This window comes from Callorhinchus milii, unplaced genomic scaffold (assembly GCF_018977255.1).
Source record: "Callorhinchus milii isolate IMCB2004 unplaced genomic scaffold, IMCB_Cmil_1.0 Scaffold4, whole genome shotgun sequence".
NCBI lineage: Eukaryota > Metazoa > Chordata > Chondrichthyes > Chimaeriformes > Callorhinchidae > Callorhinchus > Callorhinchus milii.
This window is the reverse complement of record NW_024704745.1, coordinates 23375364-23387170: the sequence shown is the minus strand read 5'-3', so window position 1 is coordinate 23387170 and position 11807 is coordinate 23375364. Positions and strand designations below refer to the sequence as shown.

The 11807-nt window shown below is 36.9% G+C and overlaps 1 long non-coding RNA gene across 1 annotated transcript; it reads right to left on the bottom strand.

The window, feature by feature from the left end:
* Window positions 1-2975: 2975 nt before the first annotated feature.
* Window positions 2976-11589, bottom strand: LOC103177554. The gene is made up of 3 exons (XR_487742.2): window positions 11563-11589; window positions 4747-4833; window positions 2976-3114 (listed from the first exon to the last, which is right to left on the bottom strand). It is a non-coding gene; the product is annotated as an uncharacterized LOC103177554 (long non-coding RNA).
* Window positions 11590-11807: the final 218 nt, after the last annotated feature.

The window sequence follows — 11807 nt, the reverse complement described above, 5'->3', positions numbered from 1 at the left end:
CAAAACATTGATTGTCCAGCAACTTGGGACGTCCTCCTCGACGTGAAAGACGCTATACAAATATAATTTTGTTGTTGTTGTTGATTGGCTGATCGGCATGTATCTTCTTTTTAATCTGTTTTTGCTACTTTTATTAATAATAATGATAATGATTCTTGCATTCGATATAGCGTCTTATCACGTTGTTGAGATATCGGAAAGCACTTCAAAGAATACATTGCGCACAGCAGTGTCCCACAAGCAATCGTGGATTGAATCATTATTTTTCTTCGAGTAATTATTAACTCTGGAAAGCAATCCACTGATTGACAAACCACCATGTTCCTACTTGCTGCTAGGTAGGAAGGGAGACTAAGATGTTTATCGTTACATTGTGATGTTTACGGCATGCAATATAGATGCACAAATAAAGGAGCTTGTCCTTTTCACTCCAGCTTGGTTCAGTTGGTAACACTGTCAGCTGATGTCAGCTTGGTAGCACTCTCAATCTGAGTCAGAAGGTTAAAGCCCTACGTAGGGACTTTGAATTCATATAAACTGGGTTGACACTTCAATGCACAGGTGGGGAGTGCTGCATTTTTGGAGATGCTCTCCTTTGGTTGAGATCGAAGTCCTATTTTCCTGTTCAAGTGGACATTAATAATCCCATGGCACTATTTTAAAAGAGAAGGCCGTTTCCCGGGTGGCCAAGCCGACAGTGTGCAACAGGCTACAAACAGCCATGAAGTGATTTATTTGGCTGACACCTTTGCCTACAAATTGTACAGGCATTACTCTTCATAGTAAAATTCTATGAAGCGCTTTGAGATGTCCTTCTGATTTAAAAGGCACTATATCAAATGCAAGGATTATTTGTTTTTATTTCCATTTAAAATTTGAACAATATTATCTATAATCCAGAATCCTGACCAAAACCTACATTGCCAATATTAAAATCAACTTAGAACTCTGTAGGGATGGTAATGGGATACAAATGATAAATTCACGATAATCCAGAACTAATTGGACAGATTATGCTGAGATAGGACTCCAGGAATATTTCTCTAGCCTTCTCTGAGATTAAATAAAATTAGCTACAATGAGAGGCTAAATAAACTGGCATTACACTGTTATATTTGAGGAGATTGAGAGATGATCTGATTGATGATAACCCTAACCCTAACCCTAAATAATGGCAAATAGGATAGATGGTGACTTTTCCCTCAAGGGTATTAATAGATAATAATTATCATATCATTGATAAATGCAGTCAACAAGGCCAGTCAATATCTAAAGACTATTTTTGTTGAATTAAGACAATATCCCACCACCCAGGACATTAATAATAATAATCCTTGCATTTGATATAGCACCTTATCATGTGTTGAGACATCTCAAAGCCTTTCGCAGGATATACTGCAAAACTCCCACAACATACACATTATGAACTTTAGACTGGCTGGTTCAGCTGGCTAGGATAGGAATAGATTCAGACTTCAGATGAACAAATACTCCACATGACAAATTGATTGCTGTGCTGCTGGGGTTGGGAAAGGAAGAGAATGTTGGCTGTAATGGATGAAAGGAGAAGAGTAAATAGTAAAATGTGTGGGGATTCTGAATTTTTTGCTTAATTTTTTGCAGGGATAGAAATATGTAATGTGTGAAGAATTGGATATTGGGAAGAATCAGATGGATCCACAACCCTTATAGATTCAGCTTCAGAAATTAAGGTTCTGTATATTAGAACATGCAGTTTCAGCGACTGCACAGTAAGTGATTACTTATTACTGCAAAGCTGTCTAAAGAATATCTTAAGCCTGCAAATGGAAATAGAACAACTAAATATATTTTTGGCTTCATTAGATACAGGAAATGATATGCATTGAAAATATCCTTAGGTTCCCCTTTACACTATTTAATTGTTCACCTAGTTCTCATTTTCAGTCATTGCCCTGCCGCTTTCAAAAATTTTCTCGCCCAATCAAAAAAGAAGTTGACCGCAGTTAAAACTGGCTTGTTAAGCTGATAAGAAAAAATGATCAACAGAACCAAAGAACTATAAAAAAAAGCCCAACTTTTTGTCAAAGTACCCTAGTAAGCAAGTTTATAATTAAACTTTGAAAGTTTATGATTAAAGGATATACCAAAAATTGCTTTTGAAATGATTCTACTGTATTCAGCAAACTTTAGTTGGTGATCTGAATTCTGAACCATAGAAATTCCATCTAGTCGTAACCAGTAGGAAAATGTTGTCTTAGAAGTTAGGATCTCACAAAATTGTGTAAAATTCTTAAGTTCAATCATATTTAGAAGTGGATTCTGCTTAAGAACTGTGGAAAACCAGCTTCAAAGTCAATACTTAATGTAAACATTTTCCACCATTCTGTGCCACCTTAAACTTTTAGACAAAATGTTCTTACAGACTAAGATTAGGTGGAATTGTGGGCCTGTTCAGGTAATATTTAGAAATCATGCTGCCCATGTAACTCACAAATTCTTCTACAAAATGGAAAACATTCCCAGATATATTTTTCAGAGAGCTATCCTATATTTTGACAAATTTTACAATCACAACTTGTTTTTCTGAAGAAAAGGTATTAATATTACCAAATATCCTGTAATACATTTATTGGGTCTGTTGGTTACTCATCTACTTGAAAAATGTTAATCAATTATCTATTTGTATTGTTTATTAACAGCTTCTTTTTGGATAAGACAGTAATAATAAATTGTGATGAGCAATGCCCCATAAAGAGTCATGAAGTGAATGGTCAATATTATCTGCAGTACACCAGCACCACAATGGAGTGCAATCCATTTGATGAGCTCAAAGACCACATGTGTGGCATCTGACACCCAACAGCGTTTTGACTCAAGAGACAGGAGTACGAACAAATGAGTCAAGCTGAAACCTATAACAGTATTTTATTTTACTTTTCTCTAAGGCAGAAGGTAGCAAGAGGTTCTACACCTTTTTGTTGTTGTTGCTTTTGTAATTCTTCTTGTCCAAAATACAGGTGACAACTCTTAAGTCACCAAGAAATGTAGCTAATATGCTCTGTTGTGTGCCTTCTGTTCAATGTATTCCTATTCCTTCTCTCATCTCTTTCACTGCAGCCATGTTCCTGAGATCTGAAACTCAGACAAAATAAGGAAGTTAAACCTAGTTTAATAAATAGAATTATTTATTATGAAATATTGGCATAGATCCATAAAAATTGCAGCATTGAAAGGAAGCTATTCCACCCAATAAGCATATGTTGCTGATAATTTCTCCACATGAGCTCAACTACTCCAATCCCAATTTGTTGCTCATTGCCATTTTTTTTCTCACATTGCTGCTCTTCAAATATTTATCCAATTCTCTTTTAAATCTTATTATGGTCTTGAAACAAAAGGTCTCAGGGAATGGTAAAATCCATTACAATTGGCAATTATGTAATGGATTGAAGTCTACAAAGAATCATTAAAAAAGTAACTTTTAAAGTTGTATTTTCTATCCAGATCACACATATGGTCTAAGTAGTAATGGATTATTTTCAATGAGCTGTTTCTCTATCTGGACAGATTCTTTTCCTCCACAAGCCTCCCAGGGGAGGTTATATTTATTTTACATTCAGCATTGTTAGAGTGTGGAATGCTTTATCACAAATGGCTGTTGAATATGAATGCATCACAGCATTCAAAAGGTCATTGTACAAATGACTGAAGAAAATTATTAAAGCATACTGGGAAAGAGTAGGAGAATAAAATTACAGAGGTTAGGTTTAGTGGAGAAGCTGACATGATGGGACAAGTGGACACATTTGTGCTGTAAACCTACTATGATTCCTATGATCTATTAATATTTAAACCAGTATTAGTCAGTAAAAGCATCTCTGGATGCAACATTGAGCAATTCAGACCCTTAGGTCGTGGGTTCAAATCCTGGTCTGTGCTGTGTTAGCTGATCTCAGCTGGCATAGCAGTTGGGACTTTACAATTGATCTCATTGCTTCTGGGTTCAGAAGAGAAAGATCGACCAGAGTTCTCTCCTGGAAAGAGTGGTGTGACAAAATATCTACTGGTATCATTTTCAAGCTCAAACATGATGAATCGCCCTTTGGGGAATAATCAACAACAATGCTACAACAGACGAAACAAAAGGAGTCAGAAGCCTTCAAGAGGGAGGATGGGAGAGATTAGGGGGAGAAATTTGTATCATATAAATGGCTCCATTGTGACTCTTTGAAAAAAGAATAAACTAGTGATATCTTACTGATGTCATTTCCACAATGTTGCACAGGGGATGAGCACTGTGACGTGCAAGGGTAAACAATCGTAAATTATTTGGGGTAAAATGTGACAGATTGTATCTTACGGGTTGAAAAATGATAGTTCAAAGGACATAGCGTGATAATAGTTCAGTAAAATACATTTTGGTTACACTTTTATTGGTTGATGTAGCCTGTTCTTTATTGATGCTTTATGCATGTTTCTCATGTTTGTATTGTGCCAAATAGCAGAATTAATTTGATCAGGACAGACATTCCACCAGTACAATAGATTCAAAGTGGATAGATATTTGTTAGGTCAGAATATTAAGGGATATGGGGCAAGGACTGGTAATTGGACTTTAGGTACAGATCAGCTATGATCTTATAGAATGGTGGAACAGGCTACAGCCTACTCAGGTTTCCATGTTTCTCATATATCCTTTCAATCTACCCAAATATTTCATCTGAAAATACTACTACTAATAATAATAAAGAATATGCAACTCACGTAAATCCACAATGAATGACAATAGCTCAAATGGCCTCCTGCTGTGTCTTCGAGAAACCAATGTTTCTAAATCTGGTACTGTATTACCTAAATATCCATAACAACACGGAGACTTGAGTTTAATGGATCATCTAATGTTTAACCACATAAAAACAGTCAATTAAACAATTCATTTAAAATAAAATCATCAAAACAAATATTAACTCAATTTAATCTGTAACCCAATCAGTTTTTGGTGTATATTCCATCTTTATCTGAACAATGAGTGTAAAATTTTAATGTTGCATTCATGTTGATTAATTTAGTCACTCCTCTGGCCAGGGACCAATGAAGCTGGTAGATAAAGATCCAGAAGCAATAAGATCAATTGTAACACCCCAACTGCTTTGCCAGCTGAGATCAGCTAACCAGTACAGATCAGGATTTAAACCCATGACCTTAAGTAGGTAAAGTTTCTGTTCAGTCAGTTTTTGCGAAAAGGGTTTTTGAATCAGCCGTATTTGACTATTTCTACCAAAGTGCAGGAGGAAAAGATCAAGATGCTGTAATACATGTATGTCAAGAACAATGGCCAAGATTGTCAAAGGAAGTGAATCATATGTAATATGTCTTCAGGACGTCTTGAAGATGTGAAAAGGTGCCATATCAAATGCAAAAATCATTATATTTTTATGTCTGAAAACCCTTTATAGACAGTAAATTTTATTTAAAGATTCAAATGACACCTCAATATTATCATGGGTTTAAAATTAGTAAACAGATCATCATAGACCCCAATAAGATGTTATTGAAATGATTATAATTGTATGTCAGAAAGTCTTTTTAAACAAACTTTGTTCTTTTTCCCACAAGTTTGTTCTCAAATCTAATCTGAAACCTTATGATTTTGTGGTAACAAAGATGCTCAGTCTGTATCAGTCTCACAATATGGATTTGCTTAAAATAATAGCAGAAGGATTCATATGCAGGCGTATGACTCCTTCCACTAGAAGCATGGAGGCAGATTATTGTAGTATTCTGTCTTATTAATGTGACAAACTGCTTGGGGACAGAATTAGATAGTGATAATACAGTATGTAAACTCTATTGGATTAAACCTGTTTGGCATGATGGTATAATTTATGGCACATCCTCCCCTCCCATGGGCTATGCAAAGTTATGGTGTCAGATAATCATTCTGACAAGCTACAAGGAACTTCTATTGTTGTGCCTCAGAAATTACTCAGAGACTGCATTGAGAAAGGAGTTGCAATAGTGTCATGAGGTTTTGTTGGGAGTTTAAATGAGTGGGACTGTTCTTTGATGTCAGTTTAAAAAGGTGTAGAACCTGATAGCTTTTACATAAACCATCTGAGTGATGTAGCTGTAGCTGATAGTAACTTGGTGTCTTTCAAGTCTGACATAATACAAAGAAAACAGATCTTATCTGCAAATATTTACATGGTTTAGCTCAGTGTTTTAGTACTAACATCCAGTGTTGTAACCCTTTCTGTTTACAACACTTTTTCTTATCCATTCGGTGTTTTTGAAACATTAACTTTTGCTCTTTTCCGGGCAAATTCTTGATATGAAGGGATTTGTTGAGGGATCTTTTCACTAAACTTGATCAGTGCAATGAGTTTGCAATGACCCAAGTGAACCGTTTGCCGCAGCCACAAAACAATTTAATTGTTTTAGCATTAAACAATACTCATTGCTGAATTCTATCTAATGTACCTCACAGGTGTTGATCTTTTTTTTTGCCTCTGGCATTCGTCTGTTCTCTGTTTGATTGTGCTATGTGTTACATTGTGCCAAGTAAATATCAAGGACTTCAGCAAATACAATTTCTGGTGCAACTTCATTGCATGACACTATTCTGTAGGGTCATTGTGAGGAAATAGGTTCATAAAACACATCACAATGGTGAAACTGTTTCCGCTCCACAAAAGAAAAACAAATAGATCAAAGAACAAGATTACAGCACTTTTTGTTCTGTCCTTTTAATGAGATTTCATATTTTAGTGCAGAACAAAATGTTCCCTAGCATTACTGAGCATTATTGTATATTGTATTATACACACACTTCAGTGTCTACAGACGAAAGTACTGTCAGTGAAAAGCATTTATATGCATACACTATAGAAAACTATAACTTCTTAAAATAATACTTTAACAAATAATAGTAGGGTCAGGCCTACCAATAACCTAGATTTGAAAGATTGGGTATGGAGGAGGAAAAGAAAATATATAAGTGAGAAGAATAAACATATTTGGCTGCAGTGGCTAGAAACATATTATAGGTAAATAATGATTCATATGTAATAATATTAACATCACATTATAATGCATATGACTAATCTTTATAACTGTTAAAAAAGCACATCTTGGGAAAATGGCACCAATGATACAATGGCACTAGATAAAGCACTTCACAACTGTATTGTGCTGGGAAACCGATGAATGTCAAACAGAACCACAACCTCCCAGCTCTCTTCACTCAATCCTTGCATCAAAAATTCCTTTCTTTGAAAAAGGGAAATATCTATCACAGTGATATCAATTTAACATTTTTTCACATTCAATGTGCAGGAGATGGAACCTGAAGCCATTAAAGTGCTCCGGGATGCATGAAAGGTGCCGTATAAATGCAAGTTGTTATAGTTGATGTTGTTATTGAATGTATTGCTAAATTCACTCCTGTGTGACGGTGTTGTCAGCATATAAGATCAGTCTGTCATGAGCTTTTTTTATTTTGATTTGTTTTGGCTTGCCTTCGCCAGTGAAATCATTAATAAATGATAAAAAGTGGTGCATGTGCAGGTCACTTTCTTTGTTGTTAGGAAATGCCAAAAGAGGAAGACAAAGTCATGAATGTATTTAGCTGTAACAAATGGTATCAGCAGCATGGTCGCAGAGGGACAAATAGGATGTGAACTCTAGCCCACTTCTGCTGCCTACAACTCATTCCTGACTCACTTTAAAGTTTTCAGGCCAGCCAACTTTTGAGTAATGATTTATATCTGATGGATTTATGTGTGTTATTTTCAAAACAATTACTGAATGGTAGAGTAAAGGTGTTGACCTTTCAAAGTGATTCGAAAGGGACCTTTGAACATTCATTGCTATCCATTTGACATGAACAATAATTTTCCAGCAAAATGCAAAAAAAATCTGATCAGAACCCATCATGTTTCTCGCACATTAAATAAACCAATTATTCTGAATTTTATATCTTAGATGTACATTACAAGTCAGACCTATTACAGTCGCTAGTCAGGCATGTCAGTTTATTAGTGTTTATTTATATCACATGTTGATTTGTGTCAGCCTGCTTCAGTTGGTAAAACAGTCACGTTGGGTCAAAAAGTTGTGGGTTTAAGCCTGCTTGGGGACTTTGAGCTCATTAGTCTAGACTGACACTCTGCAGTGTTGGGCGAGCATTGCAATGTCTGAGCTGCCAACCTTCGGATGAGATGTTAAACCTCTGTCCCATCTACCTATTAAGGTGGACAGTAAAGAGCTCATAGCACTATTCAGAAAGAGAAAGGTGTTTCAGCTGTTGTCCTGGCCAACAATTTGCTTAATTTTAAAATTAATCAATCACCTCATGGCTGTTTGCAGGACATTGCTGTACGCAAATTGGCTTCCACTTTCACATCACATCCTGGTCTCAACTATTCTTTCTGGTTTAGAAATTACACTCTGGGTAAAGNAAAAAATCCCTCTGGGAAGGATTATTACAACAACTTGCATTTATATAAATGCAGGTAGCATCCCGGGGTAGCGTGAAATGGTGTAGCGTCCCGGAGCGCTTGAACTTTGGGATACTACATTAGTTGCAACGGTGTCTGTTCCAATATTACAGAAATACACATTAAATAATTATATTATTTCATTGGCACTTCTGGTAGTAAACATTCATGTAACGTATTTCCAACTTCTGCAATGTGTTACAAAAATGAAATACATTGTTTTAAGTTTATCAGCAGTAATAACATCTGCTTTGAATAGAACTTGTAACACTGATAATATCAGAGGGTAAATATTTGGCAAATAATAAATGACAACAATTTATATTTACACAACACCTTTCATGTAGGAGAAAGTCTCAGAGTGCTTTACATGGAACACAAAGTAAAGTGGACAGAAGGGAGGTCTGGGAAGGAGGCTTAATGAACAATTTGAAAAGGTAGATTTTAAAATAGTTTGAACACAGCTGTATATGTGTGGGAGAATTTCTGACCTTGAATACAAACCCAATAATTTAAAATACGTTTATTTGCAATTTTATGTTGAAATGCAAACAGCATAATTCCTCTGTTCTCCCCAGTAAAACACATACTGTACTGGTAAGCAAAATTCAACAAGAAGCAAGCAAAGTAAAGTGAAGAGCTTTGAGTCGTCTCAACCCGTGATAAGGTGCTATATCAATAAGAAGAATCCTTGCATTTGGTTTAGCGCCTTACCACATTACATAGATGTCTCAAAGCGTTTCACACAATATACTGTAAAGTGGATTGACTGTTATTTTGTGGGCTAATAACATTCAGTGGAAGCCTGTTAAGCCGGTAACGTCGGGGGCAGCCATTTTGTCCGTGCTGCTGCCGTGGTTGTTGTTGTGTTGGAGGTTACTCAAAGTTCTCTTACTATTTCTCGCTCGGCGGAGGACCAATGGTGCCACTTCCTTCCTCCCATTGTCGTTCCTATTGACAGCCCAACTCCAACCGCTTATAATGCATTAAATGCAAATAGTATTATTATTAATACAGTAGAGGCCGCTTAATTCGGACATGTTGGGGCAGGGTGTTTTGTCTGAATTAGCAGGTGGTCAAAATTATGCGAAGTCAATACATGAAATATCTCCCAGTTGTCTTCCTTGGGCGACCTATACAGCACTAATTACAAGACACTGGTGTCCAAATTAAGTGACTTCCATTCTATTATTGAAGATGCTTCTCTCTGCTGTGTATGTAAAAACCTTAAAAGAATGCTCAGTAATCATTTACCAACAAATAGGCTGATTGTCTCTTTATAAATACTGTACAATATTCTTTTTCCCCATATAGGTTACAACTAGGTCAGCCAGCGTCAACTTTGTGACGTTGAGACATCTGGCTAGTTCTTGTAGAGGAGTCCCAGGCAGCTCCTTCTTGACTTGTCTAAAACTTCTAGCTTCTGGGGAGACTTAGAGAGACTTTCTTCTTTTTATGACATGCTGTGCGAAAGGATTAAGTGGATTTTGTGTGCAGCCATGCTTAGCAAATCCTCATAGGTGGCGCATGAAAAGAGGGGCTAATTTTCACAGAATGTGCAAGCAAGTTCATTACCAAAAGGCGCCACACAGCGGCGACCACCACTGAGGCATTTTATCAGAATCTCCCAGATTTATGTCCAAATAAACCGGAATATTTTAAAAAGGATTACAATAGCAATGTATTGAGACTGAGCATTTTCTCCAAAATAAATGGCATCCAAAGTTAACCAGCGTCTGAATTAAGTAACCTTCACTGTATTATTAAAACTGCTTCCTTCTGCACACTTAACTGCTGGTCAAATTTGACACAAACCTTTTGCAACGGGAAATCTTAAGCAACTTTGAAATCACAAAATTTGGGGAACTATACTTAAAATGACTAAGAACACAATGAGCTTGCCTCACTTATTGGAATCTAATATGTAATATTTCTTAATGGAATTCCGTAATCCTGTGCGTCTGCATTACACATGTGTGGTTATTGGATAGAATCTTATTTGCATAGCTCAAATTCCTTTTCTAGGTAAACCCATTCAGAAATTTGTTTTATTAGATCCTATTGTATAAGTGTGACAACTTTGACATAATCCTAAGAGATCTAACTCCTTATTCAAATATGAGTACAGTACATCTTTAAAACAAAAGTGATTGTTTCTGGAAACAAAAAAAGGCAAACAACAAGGAGAGGGGAACCAAGATATCCTATTTAGTTCTGAACACTATGAATTCATCAACTAATTAACTTAGCTTTCAAATTTCTGTTGTGTTGACATTGAAATCTGTGTTGCCTACAAATAAAAATCCTGTAGTTTAGTGGTTAGAAACTTGAAATTATTCTGAAATTGGTAATACAACAAAGCTACTCATAATTGATGGACATTAGTGGGAAGCTGCTTCCATTTCTACTTGTGTTTATTCTTTTGTTTGCGTTTTTAAGGAATCCCTTTCAGAAATTCCCACTTTTGGATCAGGATGTATGTGTGTTAGCCTGGCCCAGTGGTCAATGGTTGTGGGCTCAAGCCCCACATGCAAACTTGGAATCACATACTTGAAGATAACATTCAAATGCGGTGCTGGGGACGAGGGGGAGATTCTGTTCAGGTGGACTTTGAAGATCCCATATCAAAAAGTGAAGTGAGTTTCTTCTGATGTCCTGGCCAACAAGTCCCCCAAATAAAATTGGTCACTCACTCCATGGCTGTTCATGGGACTTTGCTCTACACAAACTAGTTGCTGCATTGTATCACCTCACCTACCCCCCCCCCCCCCCCCCCTCTGCTGTGATCATTCCCACATCATCTTGGTCCCAGACACACCTTTTCTCTCCCTGATCTGCCTGTTCTACCCCCCCCCCCCCCCATTTGTTTTGCATTATTACCACCTCTATTCCCCTGCTTTATTGCAATCCTCCCTTTGTTTTGCTTCATTAACCTCTTTAACCCATCATCCCCTGTCCTCTACCCCATCTTCTCCTTTGTCCCCCTTCCCTGCCTCCCCGTGTCTGTTAGCCCTTAAAAGCCTCTCCCTCCCAACACGCCCCAGTTCTGACGAAGGGTCGTGGACCCGAAACGTTGACTCACTTTCCTTTCTCCATAGATGCTGCCTGACCTGTTGAGCGTTCCCAGCGACGGCGGCAATACGGCTTCTGAAATCAGACCAAATTTAAGAAGTTTGCTTGATTCTTCAAAATGAAATTTGAAGGCAGATTGGACCGGGTGGAATTTGAGTCGTTTTGAGCGGAGAAATTAAAATACATTTTGTAGCCCAAAGTCCACCCCATACGAACCCAAAAGAAGTCCAATATTATACGTCGCCTCCTCTGAGT